At 44.5% G+C, this 25,546-nt stretch overlaps 1 long non-coding RNA gene across 4 annotated transcripts; it reads left to right on the forward strand.

The window, feature by feature from the left end:
• The first annotated feature begins 71 nt into the window (after positions 1-71).
• Positions 72-24,961, forward strand: LOC128100858 (uncharacterized). 4 transcript variants are annotated; one of them, XR_008214971.1, is made up of 4 exons: positions 72-382; positions 1,041-1,137; positions 9,889-10,085; positions 24,526-24,961. It is a non-coding gene; the product is annotated as an uncharacterized LOC128100858 (long non-coding RNA). The 4 variants fall into 4 exon arrangements; XR_008214970.1 differs by lacking the exon at positions 9,889-10,085 and having other exon boundaries at positions 24,526-24,588; positions 24,833-24,961; XR_008214972.1 differs by lacking the exon at positions 9,889-10,085 and having other exon boundaries at positions 24,526-24,588; positions 24,837-24,961.
• The last annotated feature ends 585 nt before the right edge of the window (positions 24,962-25,546 follow it).

Consider the following 25,546-nt stretch of genomic DNA (forward strand, 5'->3'; position numbering starts at 1 on the left):
CCCCCAAGCCCAAGAGACACGGCTCCGCCCTGCTCCCCCACCCCAGGTCCCCCCCCCAGCCCTCCCACGCAGCCCCTTTCCCGCCCTCAGGCCTCGTCCAGGCTGAGTACTTCCGGCTTTCCTCCTCCCACAAGATGGCTTCCCGGCTGGGGCTTGCCAGTGTTGTTTTCCTCCACCCCTGTTCAGAATCAGGGATGCCCATCATCCTTTCGGTTAACCTCAGGCTCCAGTAATCCTGTCAGTTCCTCTCTTGGTTAGCCTCGTCATTTGATAGTATAGAGTACAAAAAGCAAGGACTTAAGTGTGTGAGTCCAAGCCCTGCCTCCTACCTTTCCCAAAGTAGCATTGACCTTGACCCTCCTAAATCAAAAGAGATTAAAATGTAAGCTTCAAGTTGTGTGCTTGATTTAGAATAAATTGTCAGCGATGACTGCTTCTATTTCTATTGTGGAGGAAACTCTGGGCATATATATTCTCTTAGGAATCTACTAGTATTCGTAGAAATCTACCGAGGCTTCTTGAAGTCAAAGTGTGCAACTAAAGAGGCTCTGTCATTAAATCAACTTTCTGGAGCCAAATTATTTCATATTTAAAGCCTGATCTCAGTGTCTTTATAAGCATTTCTTTAAAAAAAAAATCTTGCTTTGCCAATTTAACTGTTCTGTCTATGCAACTTTAGTGCACAAGTACAATACTATACAGTTTACTAAGAAAAATCATAATGAGCCAAGAGTAGGTTTAAGGATATGAAACTTAAGAGAAGGTGAACAGAATTGAAACTTTTCTTTAAAATGCAGCCTACTCACTTCTTGGTTCATTCTTTGTCTTTTTCACTTTTAGCCATGAACCTACTTAAAAAAAAAATTAATACCTCAGTTATCTCAAGACTAAATTTCTGCTTAGAAAATATAAACTAAATATTAATGAACTTTGACTATTAGAGGACTACTGAAAGATAAGTCTAGAAAGGTAAGTTAGGGCCAACCTGTAGGAATTCCTCACGTTATCTGGGTTTTGAACCTTATCCTTTGACCACACAGGAAGATTGGTACATTTTCCCCACACGGGAACATGTCATCGTATTCATGCTATGTGATCTGCTCTGTGGATTTCCCGGGAGAAGTTAGAAGACAAAAGGTAAGAACAACCGTATGGTGACTTTGGGACTAGTTAAGACAGAAGGAGATAACCTACTCCGGGCTGATGGCAGTACAAATGGAGTAAGCTGGAGAGGTATTTCAGAAGAACTGTAGCACTTGATTGCTGGTAGAGGTAAAGAAGAGCAGACAGTGAACGTTAAGTATTTCCTCATCCACTGAAACAAAGAGAAGGAATCAGAATAGAGAGTCTCTCATGTATTTCCCAGCTCTAAACTTCCGTTACCTGGAAGTGAAAGGAAGAGCTATCTCAAAGGAGGAAGAAGGTACAAGGAGTGAATTGGTTCTAGACCTAAAACTGAAACCTTGAGGCATTATCTGTAATGGTCTTCTTGAAGTTATTCTTTCCAGCTGAGGCCCTGGAAGTTTAGATATTTGGTTTTAAAACTCCCATATGCAACTCCTGGATGAAAGAATGAAAAACCCTTCACTGTCCTGTGAGCTGACAATACTCCAGAAGGCATCAGCACACGTACATATGAATGTAAAAGGATATATTAACAGTCCATCGCTTTGAATTTGATACATCAGTGTCTGCTTATAGCTAGCTCTCACTTTTCTGCTTGTACATTCAATCTGAATAAAAATTAGACTTTGAAAATAAAACCAAAAAAAAGAACAAAAATCTACAATAAGTTGTAAGGTACATATTTTGGTTATAAGGAAATGGTGAACAAGACTCAATCATAACCCTTGTATTCACCTACCATTTGTTAAAAATAGGTAAGCGTGAAAAACCCACCATAAACTAGAACAGTGTTAGAGCACTGGCACAGTGCAGTACATAAACTTAGAAAAGGCAAAGGCCTGTGGTTGTTAATCTCTTTATCCGTAGAGCTCAGACTAGTGCCTTCTGTGGCATCTGATAGGCCTCCTATAAAAGGCTTTGGAAGGGCTGGATAAATTATAATTGCCTACCTTGCCTACCAGCTAACCAGAAGGTTGAAATGTTCTTCAATGTGAGTTCTTTGTTATAAAGAATTGTCGTGTGGCTGTTTCATTTCAGTAACCGGTTTCTTATTTTTCCCTGCTTTCCACTTGGCTTAATTTTGTAGCTGAATTTTAATATTCGTCTAAATGTTTTACTTCTTTGGTGTAAATTCTGTAACTTAACTTAATTTCAGGGCATTTTAAGGCCCTGAAAAATTATCTTTGCCTATGCTTACAGGTGTGTGTGCTTTGACACGCACCTTAGAGGTTATTTTCCGCTCTCCCTTTCAAGCTGGTACTGAAATACTCACACTTAAGCAGTGAGAGGAGGCAGAGCCTGCCCATCTCACCTGGCGATTGATTTTGTTATTGAGCATAGGTAAGGTTCAAATATGGATAAATAAATCGGGGCCATTGTCTGGACCAGAATTGAAGAAGTCGAGCAGAAAAACTGTGAAAACAGAGCTGCATTGTTAAATTACAAGTAAAATCAGTGAATCAGATAAGACAGGATGCAGAAACCATAAAATAGAACCTTGGGGGCACAGACAATCTGTTTCAAGATTTAGCTTCTCCATACTTGTGGTTTTCTTTTGACCACTTTATTTTGAAAGAATACGAAAAAGAAAGAAATGCACTTGTCTCCTCGCCTGCAAGGGGGCTTAGTTAAATGACTAGTTAAATGGGCAGTTTTAAAAGAATCTGAAGGCCCTGGGTTTGATCCTCAGCTCAAAAAAAAAAAAAATCTGAAAAGCATATTTAAATTTGGATGGTGTCCAAGGTCAAATACCAAAACTAACCAGTAACCAGCAGTGGAGGAAACTTCAGATTTAACCTTTACTTTGGAGTGAGATTGTTTTTTAATTTTTATTTGGCAGCTTCTAGGTAGACTGCTCAGTAAATAGCACGGGAAAGGAAGGAGGGAGAGAGGGAAATTGCAAACCTCAGCTCACCTTACTTAAGCCCCAGTATCACCGAATTAAGATGTCGATGTCGCTGGACGGTGGTGGCACACACCTTTAATCCCAGAACTCGGAGGCAGAGGCAGACATATCTCTGTGAGTTTGAGGCCAGCCTGGTCTACAGAGTGAGGTCCAGGACAGCCAAGGCCGCACATAGAGAAACCCTGTCTTGAAAAAAACAAAAACCAACCAACCAAACAAAAAAATATATATATAAATAAATAAAACCAGAATGTCAAGAATATATTTTAGGGGGTCCGTCTCCTCTGCTAGAAGGGGCAGGTCCTTCTCTTTCAGGTAGATGTATCCACATCGCTCTCACCATGACAACACTTGCCATACAACAGGCACTTGATAAATACTTGCTGCATTCTGACTCGTGGGCTAGATACAACCTAGACAAGACTGTGAATGCTCTGTATTTAGAGTCACTTAGAAACGGAAACACCTGCTCTTTCATGGCTACCTCCTTCACTGTAAACGAAAGTAACAGAGTGGGAGTTATCCAGACTTTACTCTCGGTTTGGCAGAAGAGTAACCAGATGCTTTTTGGAACTCACAATAGCTGAAACAATGAATGAGAACTCATCATGGGCTGTGACACAGAAAATATATGATGAACAAATCTGTTCTCTGGGTATGACATGGCTGTCTCAAAATCAGAGAAGATGTGATTACCCAAACCCTCACAATGTTGAGCTCAACATTCTCTGGTGGAAGGAGGGAGGGGAAGGGTCACTGACCCTCATCTGAGATCACAGCCACGCCTCCTGTCCTGGAACTCACCTCAACCTCTAGTTGCATGTAATCTTATCCAACTCTACATACAGTCTGAGAAAGGTGCTAGAGACTTGAGGTAGACTGGTAACTGGAAGGGGCGTTCCATCTGTGCATATTTTGGAAGTTTGTCACTCGTGTTATGGTGAGAATTGGGGAACTATTTGTCTTCAAACCACAAGCAGAGATTGCAAAAAATAAAATAACATAACATAAAATAAAATGGAGATGTCCTCTTTCCCTTTCCCTGTTCAGCGTGAGGTGTCTGAGTTCAGAGAGAACTGCCACTTTCCCAGTCTGTCTACCATTCCTCTGCTCCTGTTGGAAGTGCAAAGCCAGGAAGGAGCAGAGCATGGCTTCCACTACAGGGTGGGGTGCCTAGCCTATGAGGAGACAGGAGGAGAGAACGTTTTCATGGAACTAGCTAGACACTTCAAGAGATAGGGCACATCATTGAAAACAATTACAGAACAACTCAAGAGAAACCTGTCTCCTCAGCTTTGGAAAGGGAAAGAAGGGCTTTGGGACAGTCTCACTGGAGCTCATCTACTCACAGGAAGCTGCGGTAAACAGATAGCTGGGGCGGGGCTTAGATCACGCTTGTGGGGGCGGCTTTAGCAAACAAACAGCATTTCCGTTGTTTCCTCCATCTCAGCCCTGGTGAGCTTGCAGTTTTCTTTCTCAGCGTCTTTTCATATGTCTCAGTACTGTGACCCCCAAGGCTTGGGTCTGGAACCCTGACTAGGGACATTGAGGGAATGAAGAAATTATAGACACACAGGTACACATACAGAAAAGCCGGGGCCAGGTGGGGTGTGTGCACTCTGATGGAGAGAACCTACTGTGGCAGGCAACCTGGAACTTCATGGTGTTTATTACTTATAGCCGGTATGGTCAGTCTCCATAGGAGACGTCTGTAGACACGCAGACTCAGACTATAAACATCTGGCAGGAGGAAGCTGCAGTTGCTAGTCTTCGCATACATTGATCAGTTGTTCATAAACACTCATACTTGGTCTAGAAGGAGAAGGCTTTACCAATTTTGAGCTTGACCCATATGGGGAAAGGCTTTGCCAATTTCCCATGGGCCCAAGGCCTTGGTTCTCGTTATGGCTGTGCCCGTGTCTACAATATACTCAGGACTTCACTCACTCAGGGCTTCCTTTGTTCCCAGCATCTCAGTTTTCTTATTTCTTTATTGTTACAAGCTGGTAGTAATTTGGTGCAACCAGGTTACCCGTTCCCCACATGACTTGTTCAGAACATTTCCAGTGTGTTGGTTTAATCAACACCTAGAAAAGTCAAGTGAATGAAGATAAAGAAGAACATAGTGGTGGTGAGCAACCATAGGATTGAGGACTCTGTAGTCACAGCCAGAAATCTAAAATCTGTCCTGCTGGTTCTCATCCAAGCCTTCAGACCAAGATCACTTGTAGAACATAATTCCCCCCAAAATATCCATGCCAGGGCCCCAGGCAGACTTTCTAAATCAATGTCATTGACATCATGTCTAGGATGTGATATGTGTATGTACATACGTATTATGTACACGTATATAGTTTTATACAGTATACTTCAGCCTCTACACATGGTTCTAATGCAGATTCTAGAAATTACAAACATGCTCATGAGCAAGCAGGACTAATTGTATAAGAAGAAGGCAGAAGGTTTTTCGAGGACATCAGACTCTCTGGGGGAGAAACATATTGTCATGATAGGAAGAGGGCACACTGACTCCAGTATCTTCCTTCAGAACTCTTTATCAGTGGCTGTTGCTAGTTCTTTTTGGTTTCTCCTTTGTGTGGAAAAGCAAAACAAAACAACTACTGTCCATACTTTTTGTAGGTCTAGAGCATGTCTTCAATGTGGTGCCATTTCTAAATCCCACTCTGAAAGTCCATGTTATAGGCGCTACTGGGTGGAGTAATTTTCTGACCCATGGGGTGTACTGTGGGTTATGCAGCAAGACTCTAGTGCAATATTTCACCATTTCTTAAAACGTTGGCTTCTAAGAAATAGTTATAATTCCGCTTATTTTTCCCCAGAGATTTTTTTTTTCTTCTAAAATATGGCTCTTGGCTAATCTTCTCCTTTGTGGCTTGTGTTTTTGTTGTTTTATGTAAGAAATCCTTTCTGTATGGTGTGTGTGACAGCCTTCACTTACATTTTTCCCCTTAAAAGTTGTGCCTTTTAAAATTGTTATACTTGATGCCATTGTTCAAATTCCCATCTGTCCCTTAAAAGTTGTGCCTTTTAAAATTGTTATACTTGGTGCCATTGTTCAAATTCCCATCTGTCACTCTTGCCCGTTCTAGACCCCGGGGCCACTTCAGGGACTCCTGATACAATCAACATCAAAGGCTCACAACAGAAAATCAAGTACAAAGAGATTTAAAAACCAACAAAAGGTATTCAAGGAAGGTAATAGAGTGGTATCAGCTACTGGATGGAAATACATGTTATCTTAAAGTCAACATATTTTCTCCACTACTGGAAAGACAAGGCTGATAGCATGTGTGACCCAAGGGCTAGCAATCACTCCCACTATGGGTAGGTGACTTATATGTTTGTCAAATGTCTAGTACAATGCTTATAATGTCTGTCAGGGCCTTGAAGATGCCCTTGTACAAGTCACTCCAAGTTCCATTTTAGGTCTAATGGAAAACCAACTGTCTCACAGAAAGAAATCTTTGGATGAAATTCCTGGAAGGTGTTTCCACAGCTTCTCATATCCACCTGCTCTCCCCAGTTCTTGGCTCAAATTTGGAGCTAGTCGTTGGATTTGGGGCTCCAGGTCTTAAAAAGCTTTGTGATCATTTAACCCTGCCATCTTTTACCTGCCCCCAAGGGTCGCTTCAGATCCCCCGTTGTGTCCACCTGCTATTGACTTGGCTGGATTGTGCGCTGTGCTCTAACCCATCAGAATCAGAAGGCCTCTGTGTCGGCTCCTCAGCCCCCTCTCAAGCAGGCCAAAATCAGCTGCCAGCCGTAAATTTCCAGCTGCTGCCTTCTGGAGACCATCCCAGACCAGCACTGCCAGGCTTACACTACTCTCCAATTACTCCAACCATCTGACCCACAGTCACCTTAGCAAAAGAGCCATCTCCCTGGAAGCGAGACCACCTGTGCTCGATACCAAGCCTGATGTTGGGCCTGTTTTCCTCTTTCCAAGTGACTGGTAGCTGGGTAGGCCCAAGTGATGACTTCTTCCCAGCACCCTTCCCTTCTGCCCACTATAAGAAGCTCCATTCCACCCCTCCCAGAGGAAGGGGATGGGAAGAGGCCTGAATGAGAGGTGGAAAGGGCTGCCTTGGCTGCTGGCAAATGGCAGGTGACTCTTCCCTGCCTTGGTAACCTGTTTCTCCAAGTCAGCTTCTGCAGAAAAAAGAAAAAGAAAAAAAAATACATATTCCTGCCAATCTAGCCACAAGGGAATAATAGCCCAGGAATCCACTGCCCTAAGATCGTGGATTCCAGACCCCTGAGTCCTCTGAAACCCTTTACAGCAGCATTCGACGTGGAGGCACGGTTTATGATCTGAGAGATCTCAGGCCCTCTAGCTCCCACCTGTCACAGAGTGCTGGCCACCACAGAAGTACCTGGAGCAGCATCAAGAATTGAGTGGCTGCGGGTGTAGCTCATGTGCTAGAATGTTGGCCTCACGTGCATGAAGCTCTGGGATCCATCCCCAGGACTGCATAAATCGGGTGTAGTGGTATACACCTACAGCCTCATCCACTGAAGTAAAGGCGGGAAGATTAGAAGTTCAAGGGTCATCATTGGCTAGGGAGCAACTATAAGACCTTGTCTTTGGAAGGAAGGGAGGGAGGGAAGAAGAGAGAGAGGGAGAGAGGAGGGAGGGAGGGAGGGAGGGAGGGAGGAATTAATTGTGGGTCAGGAGTTTTCTTCCGCTTTCTTCACAACCACAGGCAGACTGCTCAGTGTTTCCTCTTTTCAGGCAAACCTGGACCCAGCCAGCCCAAGCTAGGTTTCCCTGCAAGCCTCATGAGACATTGCAGTCGCAGTTTGCGATTCCGTCCTGAGCATACACACTGCATTCCTTAGGCAATGGCATCCTGAGTGGCAAACTCAGTCTGAGGACTTCTTCAGTAGTTTTAAGCATCTTATGCCAGGAGCCAGCATGTGCCCATGACCCAGGTGACCAGGCCATCTGCCTGCCGGAAAACTTGTCAATTCTAGTGGAGTATCCGCTGAGGATTCCTAGATGGTGTATATCCCCCAGAGATCCTGGCTTCAGGTAGCCCGCATATATTCTTCAGGACTGCTGGGCTCTTTGGTAGGCATTGGGGAAGGAGGGGACTGAGAAACATCTTAAGGCATATTGTGTATTGTGTTTGTTTAATTTCTGTGATTGACATGATGGATTACCATATGAACTTACTGTTTTGCAACTCTGGAAGTTAGCGGCCCCACATCTGGGTTAAAGACAAAGTGTGAGCAGGGCTGGTTTCTTCCCAAGGTTTTAGGGAGCAGTGCAGCCCAGGTTCGAGCCACCCACATTCCTTGGCCTGTGACCCTCTTCCTCAATTTTCAAAACCAGCCATGTTGCGCCTCCGTGGCTTTGCTTCCATGGAATCATTTTCCTGTGACCGCAGTCTGGACCTTTTCTCCACTTTCACTGATTAGGTTGGGTTCACCTGGGCAATCCCAAACACTCTCCATCTCAAGGTACTGATTTCATCACACATCTGCTTTGAGTACATTCTTCTGAGACACGTTGCCGTGTAAGTTCACAAGCTCTGGAGACATATCACACACATCAACGGTTTCTGTCTTTGTAAGTTGTTTTCTGTCTCCGCCTGTCTGTCTCTTCTGTTTCAGGGGCAGCACTACCCTATGACTCTGCTTCTCTGATGGATCTAGGGTAGTTGTTGATTTTTTGGTCTATTCACCCCCCCCCCCCCCCAATTACGGTGGAACCTCCAAGCTCCTTCCTTATTTGTTGAAAGGAACCAGGCGTCTCCAGCTGCCCTTTTTTATTTGTTTGTTTGGTTTTTTTTTTTTTTTTTTTTGGTTTTTCGAGACAGGGTTTCTCTGTGTAGCTTTGCGCCTTTCCTGGAACTCGCTCTGTAGACCAGGCTGGCCTCGAACTCACAGAGATCCGCCTGCCTCTGCCTCCCGAGTGCTGGGATTAAAGGCATGCGCCACCACCGCCCGGCAAGCTGCCCTTTTTTAATGTCTCACCTCTTATTGCTTTGCGTTCAGAAGTACAAAGCAGGAAGTTATGTCAAGCTTACTGCCAGCCACGTTTGTTCTTCCTAACTTTTTCACATTTGAAATTTCCTTGTTTTAATCCTTTTCTGTCCACAGTTTTTCATTATGACATTTGAGATACTCTAAACTTACGAAACTCCGCGTTACCTCCTGTTTCTTAACTTGAAGATAACAATAATATCCTATCACCTGGTTGAGATAATTTAAAAGTAACACTTTGTTTAATAGGATATATAATGGAGACAGTGTTACAATTTATTTAAAAACTGGGAAAGGCGATCTTGGCTTGTTGGAGCCAAGGGGCCCCAGAAAGTTACACCACACAACAGAACTCACGTGGATGGTTTATTGGGGAGACAGGAGCGACAGGAGCTGAGGAGAGAAGAAGAAGAAAAAGAGAAGGGACAGAGAAGGAAGCAGAGAAGGGGGCAGAGACCAGTCCCTGGGGACAAGTGCTGTGGAAGAGCAAGGGACACGGGAGGTGGGCAAGGCCCGCCTTTTATAAGGAAATGTAGGGAAAGCGCACAGGGGGTGCTCTTAGTGGTCCAGCTGAGGACGTATTCTGTTAGGACCCTAAGGACAGGCCAGTACAGATGCCTGAATGCTAACAGACAAACCTGCAGAAAATTAGGTCCTCTCCATCATGGTGCCCCCACCGACCCCTGCATCCCTGAGAAATGGCCTTCCTTTGCATGTGAATCTTCCTCGCTTCCTTTGGAAATCACACTTGACTTTCTTCTCACGGTCCCAGACTTCTTCCTTTCCACAGTTGCCCCTTCCTTCTTCCAACACCTCTCCTTTTCCATTTTCTCTCCTCTTCCCAATAGTCCTCATCATCCTGATCAATGCAGTTTGAAGAACCTCAGCCAGTCTGCACGAACTCTGGCTGGCCTTTCCTCCAGCAGCTCTCACCTATGACCCCTGCAGGGTTGCCCCCTGGGATTCTCAGAAGTTTCACATCAATGGACTGGCTCAATGGGTCCTACCTTGGCCTCTGAGAAGAACTTGACGGTCCATCATCCAGGTACCCTCTCTCTCCCTTTCTATTCTTAATCTATTCCCGCCTCCATGCCAAGCTACAAGCCGCAAGTTCTCCTCACTCATCCTATCCTCACAGACATTTATTCTCTCCCTTTTCCATACTCTTCCAGTTTTACAGGGTGTTTTCTGGACTTGGTTATAGACTTTGTGGTGAGCTAGTACACATCTTTCCTTGCAAGTGTGAGGTCATCTGTTGGACTAGGATTGCATAAGCCCCAAGGAACTGTTTGTTTTGTTTTTGACAATTTCGCTTGACTCTTACACGAATTTGCTTGTGGGTGGACTCAACTTCCCTGTTCCTTGGTTTCATTTTCAGTGTGGAAATGCTGGCCGGAGTGATGCAGGGCAGCCTCCCACATGAAGTCACCTTTTCTGATGATCCAGACCGTCAGACTCTTTTTTTTTTTTTTAATTTTTTATTTTGCAATACAATTCAGTTCTACATATCAGCCACGGATTCCCTTGTTCTCCCCCCTCCCGCCCTCCTCACCTTCCCCCCAGCCCACCCCCCATTCCCACCTCCTCCAGGGCAAAGCCTCCCCTGAGGACTGAGATCAACCTGGTAGACTCAGTCCAGGTAGGTCCAGTCCCCTCCTCCCAGGCCGAGCCAAGCAATCCTGCATAGGCCCCAGGTTTCAAACAGCCAACTCATGCAATGAGCACAGGACCCGGTCCCACTGCCTGGATGCCTCCCAAACAGATCAAGGCAATCAACTGTCTCACCCATTCCGAGGGCCTGATCCAGTGGGGACCCCTCAGCCATTGGTTCATAGTTCATGTGTTTCCATTCATTTGGCTATGTGTCCAACCTTGGTCTCAACAATTCTCGCTCATATAAACCCTCCTCTTTCTCGCTAATTGGACTCCCAGAGCTCCACCCGGGGCCTAGCCATGGATCTCTTTCTCTTCTTACTGTCCACCTTAATCGCTTCAGACCTACTTAGTCTTCACCAACTCCCTGTCTGCTCACTCCGTATTATTTTGCAGGGACAGTGGAATGTTTAATTTTGAAGTAATAGAAAACTGTAACAGAACTGAAAGTCCAAGGTAGGATAGGTGTTAGGGTTATGTTTGTTTTCCTTTCCATTTTTTTTGTGTGTGTTTATGCATGTTTTTGTGTATGTGTGTCCATGTGCCTGTTGATGTTAGGAAAAACCCTCCATTACTCTTTTATCTCATTCACTAACGTAAGGCCCCTCCGTCAAACACAAAGATTGCCAATATGTCTAGTCTTGCTAGCCAGCTTGCTCTAGGGATCCCCTGTCTCTGCCTTCAGAGGCTGGAATTACAGACAGGCCACCACAACCACTCAGTATTTGGGATCTAAACTCCAGTCCTCGCACTTGTATGGTGATCACTTTAACCACTGAGGCAGCTCAGCCCTGAGGTTGTGTTTCAGTCTTGTTTCTGTTGCTGTGATGAAATACTCTGGTAAAGGCAACATTAAGAGAGAAAGGTAAGGGTTATAATCCACCCCGAAAGGGAAATCAAGGCAGGAACTTGGAACAACCAGTCACATCCAACAATCAAGAGCAGAGATAGAATTAATGCATGTATGTATACTACTCAGCTCACTTTCTCCATTCATAGTATTTCAGGACTCAAACCTGGGGAATGGTGACGCCCACAGTGGACTGGGTTTTCCCACGTCAATTAACATAATCAAGACAGGTCCCCACAGACATATCCACAGGCCAACCCGATCTAGGCAATCCCTCATTAAGATCCTCTTCTCAGGTGATTATATAGTGTCAATTGATAATTAAAGCTAAACATCTTAGGGCTGGAGAGGTGGCTCTGGGGTTTAGAGCACTTGTTGCTCTCACAGAGGACCAAGGTTAGATTCTCAGCATCTACATGGCAGCTTACAACCAACCTTAACTTCAGTTCCAGAGAGTCCACTGCCCTCTACTGACCTCGGTGGACACCAGGCACAAATGTGGTGCACATAAATGCAGGCAAAACATTCATACACATAGTACAGTAAATAAATCAAAATAAAACGACCATCGTATGTTGGTTTGAGTCAATAGCTCAAGCCAAAAAAAAAAAATCTGTCAACTTTGCCATTTTCTGCTCTGCCTTCAGTCTTACAAGCTTCATTCTGAGCAGGGCGGTGGTGGCACATGCCTTTAATCCCAGCACTTGGGAGGCAGAGACCGGTGGATCTCTGTGTGTTTGAGACCAGCCTGGTCTACAGAGTGAGTCCAGGACAGGCTCCAAAGCTACAGAGAAACCCTGTCTCAGGGAAACACACACACACACACACACACACACACACACACACACACACACACACACACACCAAACAAAACAAAAGCAAGCTTCATTCTGAACATGGCTTCTCTAGGAACAGCAAAAACAAATCCAGAAATCCAGGTTATACAGCTGTATACCACCCTTCAAAGGCAAGAAAGTATCCCATTTGGTGGTTCTAGAAAGTGAGAAAATCTCTTTCCTAGACACGCCAGTGAACGTAGGACCCGAATCAGGTCATGCACCTTCCCTGAATCAACATATATGCCTGAGAAGCACCATGTAGTAGCTGCGGAGACCGGGTTGAGCAAGCAGTTGCTGTGCGAAGAATATGAGAGCCTGATGGCTCAGAGATGACTCCTGGGTCTGGGAGTGCTTCTCCTCCCTGCTCGTACGAGGGAAGTAGGTATGAGATGGGAAGCCTGGAAATCAGGAAGGAGGCAGAAAAGGAACGTGGGGATGGACTAAGGAGTCACACAAAGCACACTGCCTGTCCACGGCTTCTTCATAACCCTAGCGACACGTTTATTGGGTTGCCTCACTTGTCTAGCCTAAGGCCCAAATCTAGCCTGCTCATTAGCTTACAAAGTTTAAATGAAACAAGCATGCTCATTCCTAAGAGTATTATCTATGACTGCTTTCATGATACAATGGACAACTTGAGAATGTGTACAGTCTGTAAAACATTTTACAGCCAGTGTGATAGTGCACACCTATAATCCTAATACTCCACTGAGGCAGAAGAATTGCCATAGCTGGGTGCCAGCCTAGGCTCCACAGTGACTTCTAGGGCGAGGGTGAGACTTTGTCTCAATAGAATAGAACAGAACAAAACCCTTAAACTTTCTGACCCATTCCAAAAATGTTGCTGGCCTGTGGTTCGTGCCTTTAATCCCAGCACTCAGGAAGCATAGGTAGGCGGATCCCTGTGTGTTCAAAGCTAGCCTCGGTTACACAGGAAGACCTGTCTCAGAAGACAAACAACCAACCTTGGACTTCAAAGCCCTCCTATCATCCATCTTCACTTTGCTGAGCTAACTTCATTGGCATTTTCACTTTACATTCATGCTATAATCCTTGCAGATGAGTTCATTCATCTAAATATTGCACATTCCTCACCCACCTTTCTGTTTTATTCAGGCTCTCTTTATCCAACCTGGAATGCGACTCTTCAACCCTATGTATCTTCAAAGACCCACCTCCAGCTCACATCCCACTGCACTGGGTCTTTCTTTCCTACATTTCCTATCGGTATTAGAAGGCACTGTGAGTGTGTATTAGAAGCACATGACAGCCGTTTCTCTGTCTAATGCAATGCTCATGGATCTAAGCAAGAAGGGTATGTGCGCATGCCTGTGTGTGTTGCTTTAATAAAATCTTGAATAACAATGAACCAAGAGAGGGCGCATATCTAACACTTACTAGTCCTGCCTCACACATAGCCAGAACTACCCACTTCTCCACAGCCCCACAAAATGCATCTCATCTCTACTTCCTGTCATCTATCCGAAGCACCCTGAACCTCACTGCCCCCTTTTGCCTGAACATCATTACCTGACATCATGTTTAAACTAGATAACATGTCTGCTCTCCTATTTATCATCCTCCACCTGCACACAATGACCTGTCTCTCTTTAAATCTCAGCTCGGCTCCTTCCCTTCTCAGTCTTCACTCTGGTCCTCTGAGTTTCCACTACTTGGAATGTTCTTCCCCCAGGTCACAAATGTCTCCTCATGACTCAGAGCTCATCTCTCTCCTCTCTATTTCACCTCTCACTCCAGACAGACTTCCCCAAGATTCAAGTGTTTGGTTATAGCAACATAAAACCTACTAAGGCCCCAAGTGCCTACTTGCTTGGCTTTACCAGTTAGAGCGTTACACAAGGAAACCTCTTAACAGTTGTTTCCAAGGACGACAGTAACAAAGATCCACAGACTGAGTAGCTTAAAAGTTACATATTCTCTTACCACCCAGGAGGCCAGAAGTCCAAAACCAAAGTGTGAACAGGGTGAGTTACTCCCGAGACTCTTAGGGAAATAGCAACGCACATTCCTCTTAGCTTCCCGTGGCTGCCCGCCATCCTTGGTACTCCTTAGCTTAGACATAACTTGCTCCAGTCCCTGCTCCCGTCTTCATGTAGCCCTGTGTGTCTCTGTGTATGCTGTTGTCTCTTTCTAGACACACACTGGATTTGCAGGCACTCACCCCCCCCCCCCCCCCCCCCCCCCCCCCCCCCCCCCCCCCCCCCCCCGCACTTGACATGGTAAGAGCTCGTCTTGAACCTTGACTAAGTACATCTGTGGTAACTCTTGCCAAACAAAACCACATTGAAGTTCTGAATCTTTTCAGGGTGTGGGTCTGGCAGTATAACCCAGAAGCATGCAACCTACCCTTGGTGTACTGGTGCCTGTGGCTGTTTTTAGGGTAATAGAATTCCCAAAACTTCTTTCAGTGGCTTTCAATTCCCCTCCCCTTTACAGGTAGACTTGATGAGTATGTAAATTGGGATTTCTCACCCTACAGTTACGGAGTTGCATCTTACACAACTTAGGACAGTGGAACTTCTGGGTTGTTCCTTTTTATAATTTGTTTTACATTAAGTTTGGCAACCTTTCAAGAGATGCCTTGTGGCGATAGATTGTGTACCCTAATAAAATTTGCCTGAAGGTCAGAGAACAGAACAAGCCACTAGATTAAACATAGAGGCCAGACAGCGGTGGCACGCACCTTTAATCCTAGTACTCAGTAATCCAAATGGATCTCTGTGAGTTCAAAGCCACCCTAGACTACATGAGATTGACTCAGTCTAGGAGAGAAACAGAGACAGGCAGTGGTGGCACACATCTTTAATCCCAGCACTTGAGATCTCATGCCTTTGCTTGGGAAGCACACATGCCATTAATCCCAGCACTAAGAAGGAAGTGATATGGCTGGGCAGAGGGAGGTATATAAGGCATGAGGAGACAGGAACTGAAGCTTTTCGGCTGGAGAGCCTTTTGGGTGAGGACTCAGAATTTCAGTCGGAGGATTCATGGAGTTGCCTTGCTCCTTTGTCCCTCTGATCTTTCAGCATTTACCCCAATATCTGGCCCCAATTTTTTTTTAATTAAAAGACCTGTTAGAATTCGTGTTACAATGCTCTTTTATTTCATAATAAATTCCCCGTAATTGGAGGACTCTAAATCTGTGAATGAACAGAACACACTGAAGTGATTTCACTATTTAGTGTAAGAAAGGTCCCACAGAGTCAGGGCCAATTGGTCTTTAAGCTTTTTCAGGAGAATCTGGACGGCCACAGCCTTCCTCCTGAGGAGAGGCACACAAGGTTGAAGACATGGGAAAGCAGTGCCTACTAGACAGGATCCTGGAGCAGCTCTTGCTGCCTGGAATTCAGGGGTGTCCAGCCTTGGCCCCAGGCTCCCATCTCTCCTGTGACTTCCTGGCTAGTGCGCCCCTGAAGTCCCTTTGTGCTTAAGTTATCCAGAACTCATTTCTATCACCTGTATCCAAACTATCGACTTACTCAAATCTAAGATGGTTTCCTTGTCGCTGTTTTGCTATTTAGCTCCGAGTTCTGACACCTTGAGTTTACTATTACATGAGACACCACTTTCAGGATGTCCATGCCATCCCAGACCTACAAATGAACGCAATTACAAACCACCATATTAGCACAATTGTTAATGTATTTATAACCCATCTTGTTCCCAAAGAATTTCATTGTGTTGAATCAGCCTACAAAGCTACGGCCAGAAAAGTACATTTAAAATAAGGAACAAACACCAAAAAATGAGACACATGGGGAAATAAGGCGAGGAAATCAAGAGCCACTGGAGTCTCTAACGCCGTGACTCTTACTCTGAAGGCTCCCCGACAGGTAGACAGGTAGATGCAAGACGCCACAATGGGGGCTGCAGGCTCCACTTGTTGTCATGGTATCTGGCAACATTTTGTACTTTAAATAGGAACTGTTTCAACCTGCATTTGTGTTAAAGGCTTACAGTCCCTACATTAAAGTGGGACTGTGAGATCATTAAGCAACTGGCCTAGTGAATTGACTACTGAACTACACAAAAGGACGTATCTGCCTCAAGTCTTTGTTAGTGCTGAAATGGTGAAACTCAGGAGACATCTGCTGTTTCCCTTCTCTTCCCTTCCCCTCTCCTCCTCTCCTCTTCCCCCTCTTCTCCTCTCCCCTTCCCCCCCTTTTTTTGTTAATAGTACCCAGAAATTCTTTAAGGTGCAATGCTTTATTTTAAATTAACGATAACTTATTTTGCTTTATATGGTAGATGGGCACTGGAAACATATTTTGTACCTCATTTTTGCAAATTGAAATATTGAGAGTGGAGGAGGGCAGCCATTAAAAACACAACCCTGTAGTGAATCTGCTTATAAATCAAACATTATTTTCATTTTATTATTTTAGTGATGAAGGGTCTCCATATATTATAGAGATGTTAGTTCCCTCTTGCAGTTCTCATAAAGTGAAGCTGAGATTTTAGATGCAAACACTGCATAAAGATATTGCTCATACATAGTAACACAGTAAACACAATCATAAGATACTGATCTTCATTATTGTAATGATGATTTTCCCATTTTAATATTTATTGCATCCCCCCCACATCAAACATTTTCCAAAAAGGAACTAAGGCAACTATTGAACACATCAAAAGTGCCATCTAGTGCTTTCTTTGAAAATAACATTTTCCCCCTTCAGAAAGTCGAACACTCAAGAGCTCAACGCTCCCAGACCAGAGAGGGAATGAGCAGTCATTTCCAAAAGTGGGTCTGTTTGCTTCCTGTCAAAGAAGCTTTTGACCCGAATGTAGATGTGGTTTTCCTTGAGTCCACTCAGCTCTCCCAGGACTACCAGGGTCTAGAGAAGTGTAAAGAGCTATATAGAGGATGTTGAAGAACACTTCAAGGTGTTTGGTGGAGAGATGGCAGCATCTCTTTCAGAATTTCTTCCAGCACACGAGCTCCATCACCGTCTTGTGTTGGGGCTCCGCATCTTTACCGAACCCCTGGCACCCTGGCATCCCTATAACCAAAGAGTCTGGAATGTTCCTATCTCTTTTCCTAAACCCACCTGTTCAAAGCCCGCCAAACACAGCTCCTCCCCAAGAGAGGCTCAAGACCACTCCCACAGGGTATTTAAGCTGCATCCCAGAAAACAGACATGTGGTTCTTCCGGTCTCTTGTCCCTGTCTCCTCTCTGCGGGGCTGGGGAATCACCCAGAATGCTTTACCCATTAAACAGGGCCTTTTCCTAATTTGGTCTGATTTGGATTGTTGCACCGGCGGAGAGGCCTTCAGGTTGCAAAAAAACTTAATCACTCACCAGCACTAGGCGGAGCCTGCTGCAGGACCTGCTGCAGGACCTGCTGCAGGACCTGCGCTGCTGTGGAGGGAACACGCAGGAGCTTTAGTCTCTCTGCTGTGAAGGGACTAGATAAATCTTCACGCAGACTTTGGACACATCCCCCGCTTCTGCAGGTGCCTCCAGGACTGGTGTGGGGTCAGCTTCTCCTCCTCACAGGAGAATTGCAGCAGCTGCACCCTCCCCCGTCTCCCATGGCAGGCTGACTGTAAAGCTAGCTAGCTGCCTCCAGCTTTCCTTCCTTTTCCTGAAGAACCTGTGAGTTCTCAGAGCTCATCAGACCGAGACTAGGGATCTGAGTCTGGCTCCCAGAACCTTCCTCAATCACTCAAACTGTTCACCCCCCAGGTCTCTCACCACATCAACCCCCCTCCAAGACTAAACCTCACACTAGAGATAAAGGGCACTGAGCTTCCATTTCTGTCTTAAATTGTGGGGATTTTCTTCTTGTTGTTTTATTGGTGGTGTTTGTTTTTTGTTTTTGTTTTTGTTTTTGTTTTTGTTTTTTGTGAGACAAGGTTTCTCTGTGTAACATTCCTCGCTGTCTTGGAACTCACTCTGTAGACCAGGCTGGCCTCAAACTCACAGAGACCCACCTGCCTCTGCCACCACCTCTGGGCTCCTTCTGGTGATTTTGAAATTTTGTTTTGTGTGGTATTTTGTTTTGTTTTGTTTTTTTGTTTTTTGTTTTCCTGTTTTATTGTATCTTTGGGCCATTTCCCTTTATAACATTTCTACCATTTTCCAGATGTTTCTTCGCATCATTCTGTCCCTACCATCCTTCTCCAGGCTTCCTTTCTTACCTAGGGGCATCCCAATTGCCACCAATCTCCACTGGTGACTTTTCATCTCTCCACACATTAAATCAGGCCAAAACTTCTTGCTTTGTGGCTTTGCTTAGCTGTTTCCTGGCTCATTTCTCTTCCTTTTTCTGGGTTTTCTTTTTTTTCTTTTCTTTTTTTTTTTTTTTTTTTTTTTTTTGGTTTTTCGAGGCAGGGTTTCTCTGTGTAGCTTTGCGCCTTTCCTGGAACTCACTTGGTAGCCCAGGCTGGCCTCGAACTCACAGAGATCTGCCTGGCTCTGCCTCCCGGAGTGCTGGGATTAAAGGCGTGCGCCACCACCACCCGGCTGGGTTTTCTTTTGTTTTGCTGCATAACACCTTCAAACATCTTCACCATTAAATGGGCATGTGTCTGAAGGCCTTTATCCAGCGACTGTTCTGGCTTATCAGCAGAATGTACAACAGTTGAGGGTTCCGACCCTCGGCTCTGGTAGAAGTCTTGTGGCCCTCAGGCTGCCTTTTTGGGAGACAGCAGACGATTTCCATTTTACCAAGTCAAATCCAAACACTCCATTTTCTGTTTCTAAAATTAAGCCCCACCCCTCGGCATTCTATTTTTAATGTTAATGAATGACATTTCAGAACCTGGCTCTGAAAATACAGAACTTCGTTATTTTTTTAAAGTCTAATAAAGAGGCGGAGGAGGGGGAGTTTCCTCTTCACAGAATGTGCAAAGGGAGAGAGTTCCTTCTGCATCTTCAGGCTTAGAAAAGGATCCAGTGAAATCAGGTGTGAAGGTTCACCACCCCTCACCCCCACTGGCCTTATTTCCCCAGGAATAGGAAGTCTTGTGAAAATATTCACAGCTGATACCAGTTCCTTCTAGTCTGTGTGTCCACCAGTGAGATGATTATTTGAAGAAAGAAATGTTGTAGAAATTATTTTAACTATGTAAAGATGTGTTACATTTATTTGTTTGTGCTAAATTTGTTTAATGATGTAAGGATGTGTGTTGAATTCTGTAAAGATGTGTTGCATTTGTTTCACCTGACCTGCCTAAGGCACCTGATTGGTCTAATAAAAAGCTGAATGGCCAATAGCTGGGCAGGAGAGGGATAGGTGGGGTTGACAGGCAGAGGGAATAAGTAGGAGGAAAGAAGAGAATGAGAGACAAGAGGGAGAAAACAAGCGAGACAGAGAGACACACCAGGGGCCACAAGCCAGGCAGCTGCCAGTCAGCCAGTGAAAGCATCCATATACAGAAGGAAGTGAGCATAAACAAAAGGAAGTGAGCATATACAGAAGGAAGTGAGCCTATACAGAAGGAAGTGAGCCTATACAGAAGGAAGTCAGCATATACAGAAGGAAGTCAGCATATACAGAAGGAAGTCAGCATATACAGAAGGAAGTCAGCATATACAGAAGGAAGTCAGCATATATAGAAGGAAGTCAGCATATACAGAAGGAAGTCAGCATATATAGAAGGAAGTCAGCATATACAGAAGGAAGTGATCATATACAGAAAGAAGTAAGCATATACAGAAGGAAGCAGTGAAAGTAAGATATACAGAAGGAAAGAAAGGTAAAAAGCCCCGAGGCAAAATGTAGATAAAGAGAAATAGGTTAGGTTACAATAAAAGGACCAAGCAGATGCTGTAACAGGCTATTCAGTCTTCTCTCAGAGATCAGGCCTCAAGATCAGTTTCCTGAGACTGAGCAAGCAGTTTCTGGGAGGGCCATGAACAAAAGACAATTAAGCACTGATGCCCCTGTCAGCAGGGACAGGAAGATAGGACACATCAAGCCTGGGCCACTGAGCCAGCCCCCACAGTCAGTACGTGCTAGGCCAGCCAGCCTCCATAGTAGCTCCAGGCCAGCCCAAAAAAGGATAACTGTAACCCCCAACTAACCCTAGCCAATTAAAAATTACTAAAATGATTGCCACTTGCATAAACCTAATCCTGAGTCTGTTCCTATGTAGTCTGTAGACCCCAAGAACTTCCCCCTTGCTTTACCCCCTATAAAAACCCTGCCCCATTGCTACTCGGGATCTCTCCTGCTCTGCTGCTGCATCTGACTGATGGAGTGGCCTGAGTTAACTCACAACAATGAAAAGACTCTTTGCTTTTGCATTGGATTTGGTCTCTTGATGGTCTTTGGGGGACTCTGGGTACAACAATAAGAGCTAGCAAGAAACGAGCCTAAGCTAAGGCTGAGCATTCATAACTAATAAAAACTCTCTGTGTCATGATTTGGGAGCTGGTTGGGGGCCCAAAAGAAAAAGCCTGGAACAAAAGAGGCTCTCAGACTATGGCAGTTTTAGAAACTGTTGTGGTGGTGTGTGAGCACAACCCTCAGTGACACCTGCAATTCTGACTTCAGTTGCTGATTTGTTGCCTGGTAGTCATGTTGGAGCTACCTCTTAGGTTTCCAAGCGATATCAATAGGGCAGTGTTGTGCAGTCACATCAGAACAGGATCTTGGCTCTCTCTCCTCTCCATTTACATAATGGACAAACAAAGGTGTAAGAGTCCCTGGCATAACAAAGCACTTCAGAGTCCTGTGCTGTTTATGTTTCCACACAGGTACATGGTTGCTTCATCACTATGGACCAGAGTAACAACCTCTGTTGTGTGAAAAACTTTTCCTGGGGGGAAACTATACACACATCCCACAGTATGAATACTACCAAAGTCTAACTTGGTGAACCATGAGTTTTATTGGGGTTACCTACAGGCATATAGGTAAGGGGTTACCTACAGGAATATAGGTAAGGGGTTACTTGCAGGGGCAGAAATGACACAAGACAGCTGCATCACCAAGACCCACCGCAGCATGCTGACAACTTACAAAATCTGGGAACCTGGAGCATACCGCACAGCGTGCAGGCAGCTCAACAGGCTGGAGAGTGTCCTTTTCAGGTGCTTCAGTTGGGCTAAACCTCTTCCCCAAACTCCACAAACTCAGCTGGTTTCTGAATCCAGGCAGCTGGTCTGGTCTCAGATTCACTAGGCCCCTCCCTCCCAGAGTGGCTAATTTACTCTGGGAGGGAGGGGCCTAGTGAATCTGGTCTGTTTCAGGGACTTCCTGAATCTAGTTTGAGTTGTTTACCTTCTGGCTTAAGGAGTTTCTCTTTCTGATAGAATGTTTCAATCTTGGAAAAAACTGCTGCAGAACAATCTCAAAACCCAGTTAATCTTATGAGACATAAAAAATAGCTGGATTTTGTTCAACAAAGGTCCCTGCAATCCTCAAAGAGTTATCACTTTAACATGCTTAATTAAATTCACTATTCAAACATGCTTGCTGACTGAAAGCAATATTTTTAATACAAAAATTTCAGAATCAGTTGTACTTCTGTCTCCTATCATCACTGTAGATAGATAAACTCATTTTGTTTTATCCCTGACTTTAAAAATATTTGAGGTTCTCTATTAGGTGGGTAATAAGTTTTTATCATGCGTGCGTGTGTGTGTGTGTGTGTGTGTGTGTGTGTGAGAGAGAGAGAGAGAGAGAGAGAGAGAGAGAGAGAGAGAGAGAGAGAGAGAGAGAGAGAGAGAGAGAGAAAGCACCTATGGCATTAAGAGGGAAGGACAACATTTTGGGGAGTTGTTCTCTTTCTACCCTGTTTTTTGAGGCAGGGTCTCTCTTGATTTTTGTAGTTAAGACGTGGAGTGGCCTTAATAATTTCACCAATATGTTTTGCTTTCGCTGTTTGTTTGTTTTGAGACAGAATCTTAGTATGTAGCCGTAGCTAGCCTTGGTACTCACGGTATAGATTGGCCCAGTCTCAAATCGACAGAGATCCATTTGCCTCAGCTTTCTGAGTGCTGGGATTAAAGGCCCAGCTGACTCCCTTATCTGCACTACACATTCCAGACTAGCCATCCAAAAAGATTTTGGCAAATTTTCCTGTCTCCGTCTCCCATCTTGCTGTAGGAGAGCTGGGATTTCAGATCAGTCTTTTTACATGGATATGGGAGACTGAACTCCAGCTGAAGGTCAGTGCTTCACTTGCTGAGTTGTCTGCCTGGCTCCCTCTTTGTCTTTTGAGACATTTTTTTCTTTATTAAGAAATTTTTTATTAATTTTCCATACCAACCACAGATCTTCCCTCATCCCTCCTCCTCTTCCCCCCACCCCCAGCATCCCCCCTAACTTACTCCTTATTCCTTCCTCTGAAAAGGTAAGGCCTCCCATGGGGAGTCAGCAAAGCCTGGTACATTCAGTTGAGGCAGGTCCAAGCCCCTCCCCCTGCATCAAGGCTGTGCAAGGTGTCCTTCCATAGGTAGTGGGCTCCAAAAAGCCAGCTCATGAACCAGGGATAGATCCTGATCCTACTGCCGGGGGCCCCTTCAACAGACCAAGCTACACAATTGTTTCGAGACAATCTTGTGGCTCAGATTGGCTTGAAACTCATGATCTTTCTGCCTCTGCCTGTTGTGGGATATTTGTACATTTGTATACTGTGTGAAGGTGTATTAATGTGATCGGTGTGGCAAAAAGCTGTATGGCCACCAGGCAGTGGTGGCGCACGCCTTTAATCCCAGCACTCGGGAGGCAGAGCCAGGCAGATCTCTGTGAGTTCGAGGCCAGCCTGGTCTACAGAGTGAGTTCCAGGAAAGGCGCAAAGCTACACAGAGAAACCCTGCCTCGAAAAACCAAAAAAAAAAAAAAAAGCTGTATGGCCAATAGCTAGGCAGGAGGTGTAGTCGGGACTTCCAGGAAGAGAGAGGAAGGAGGAGGAAGAATCTAGGCGTGTGAGGAGACACAGAGGAAGCAGGATAGGTGGTATGTGACAGAATGTAGATTAATAGAAATGGGTTAATTTAAGTTGTAAAAGCTAGTTAAAAACAAGCCTAAGCTAAAGCCAAACTTTCATAATTAATAAGTCTCTATGTCATTATTTGTGAGCTGGCGGCCCAAAGAAAAATCAGACTACATCGGCCCCTTGACTGCTGGAATTACAGGAATGTATAGCATGTGCCACTATGTGTGGATATGTGTGGATATGTGCCATTGCATTCAGTACGGCTCTTGATTTTCATGTCTTGGTGACTTGTGACTGGTTTTATCATTTGGAAATAGCCAGCTTTCCTTTTGACGTTTTAGGTGCCTATTCACTTAGCAGCATATAGCTAGGCCCTTTTAAACTCAAATTAGGACTAGGTTTTTAAATATGGGAACTTAATTCATTGTATTTTTTTTTTACCGAGTATGTTTAAATATATTTCTGTTGATACATATTTTCCATTCAGTTTTCCTCTTGTTTCTTTTTCTCTTCTTCTTCTTTTAAATATTTATTTTTATTTTATTTTAGTGTCCTGACTGTATGCTGGAAGAGGGCACCAGATCTCATTACAGATGGTTGGGAGCCACCATGTGGGTGCTGGGAATTGAACTCAGGACCTCTGGAAGAACAGTCAGTGCTCTTAAACTCTGAGCCATCTCTCGAGCCCCCTCCCTTTTTTTTAATTGATGAATTTGAGTTTGTTCCTTTTGTCTTCCTTCAAGGGTTAGATTTCTTAAGTGTCAGCAGGATATGTCAAAGGACCCTTTCAATCTAAATTTCTTGCTTTCAGAGGAGATGTATTTGTTTGATAGAGTGCTTGCCTAGTATACACAAAGCCCTGGATTGGATCTCCAGCACTGAATAAACCGGCTGTGGTGATACTCACCTGTAATCCTAGCACTAGAAAGGGGGAGACAGGAGGATCAGAAGTTCAAGGTCATCTTTGGCTACATAGTGAGTTTGGACACTTAAGACCCTGTCTCAAAGAAACGAGTCGGTAAAATAAAATGAGACGCACCATTTCTTCAGCTCCAGGAAGTTTTATCTAAAACCTTTCTTGTCGATTCCACCTTGAGCACTCCTTCTTGAGCTATGAGATACATGTTTGATTAGCTGGGTTAATTCTCCATTTTACTTAAGGTTTTTCTTATATTTCCCATTTGCTTTTCCCTTAAGTTTTGTGAGTTTCTTACCTTTATTTTTTCAGATCGCCAATTGAACTTTCAGTCGTAAAGATCCACTCATCATTCATTCATCCAGCAGACAGCCAGTGAGTTTCTGATACGCGACACACCGGGCGCAATGTTAAGGACGGGTATTTGTTGGTGAACAAAGTTTTCTTATTGGGGTTTTATTTTCCCAGGGCTTCCCTTGCTCTGCAACTGCTCTCTCACTGAGCTACGGAACTTTCTTATGACCTAAGTGTTCTTGTACGTGGGCAAAACATGCTTATTGTACCTGGGTTCTTTGTTGTTGAGACAAGATTCTTAGTTTGATTTCTTTTTTCTCCCAAGTCAGGTTCTCTGTCCCATGATGCTCACAGGGCTGCTTTTGGATTTTGTTTTTTTCCCCCCACACTATCTGGTAATCCTGACTGCAAATGAAGAGCTAGATTTGCAAATAAAGACAGCCTGAAGATCTCTTGTGTGGGTGTGTACCTAATAGCCTTCTTCTTACATATGCAAAATAAGTTTCCAGTAGAGAGTATATGGGGATGCCCACAAGAAGCATTTATGTACAGATAAATAGGTGTGAAACAAACAAAAGATTAGTCAGAATTCTTGACAATAAGCAACAGAAACTGATTCCTGTTAGTTTACAGAGACAATTTATTGGCAGGTTTGGGGCTGCTCACAAAATTGGCCAGAAGGTTGAGAACCCGACTTGGAAAACCAATAAGAACAGTGGTTCTCGATCTTCCTAATGCTGCGACCATTTGGTAGAGTTCCTCATGTTGTGGTGATCCCCAACCATAAAATTATTTCATTGCTACTTCATAACTCTAATTTACTACTGTTGTGAACCGGAATGTAAATATCTGATATGCGAACTCCAAAGGGGTTGAAACACGCAGGTTGAGAATCACTGAACAAGAGCCACAGTCCAGGCTGCTGTGAAGGAACAGCTGTGAAGCCAGGATGTGGAGGCATCTGTCAGGCACCCGCAGGCACATAAGCTGGGCAAGACAATGCCCCTAAGCCCATAAGCCTGTAAATGCATCCCCGTAC

This window comes from Peromyscus californicus, unplaced genomic scaffold, assembly GCF_007827085.1.
Source record: "Peromyscus californicus insignis strain IS unplaced genomic scaffold, ASM782708v3 Scaffold_7__1_contigs__length_154581171, whole genome shotgun sequence".
Lineage (NCBI taxonomy): Eukaryota > Metazoa > Chordata > Mammalia > Rodentia > Cricetidae > Peromyscus > Peromyscus californicus.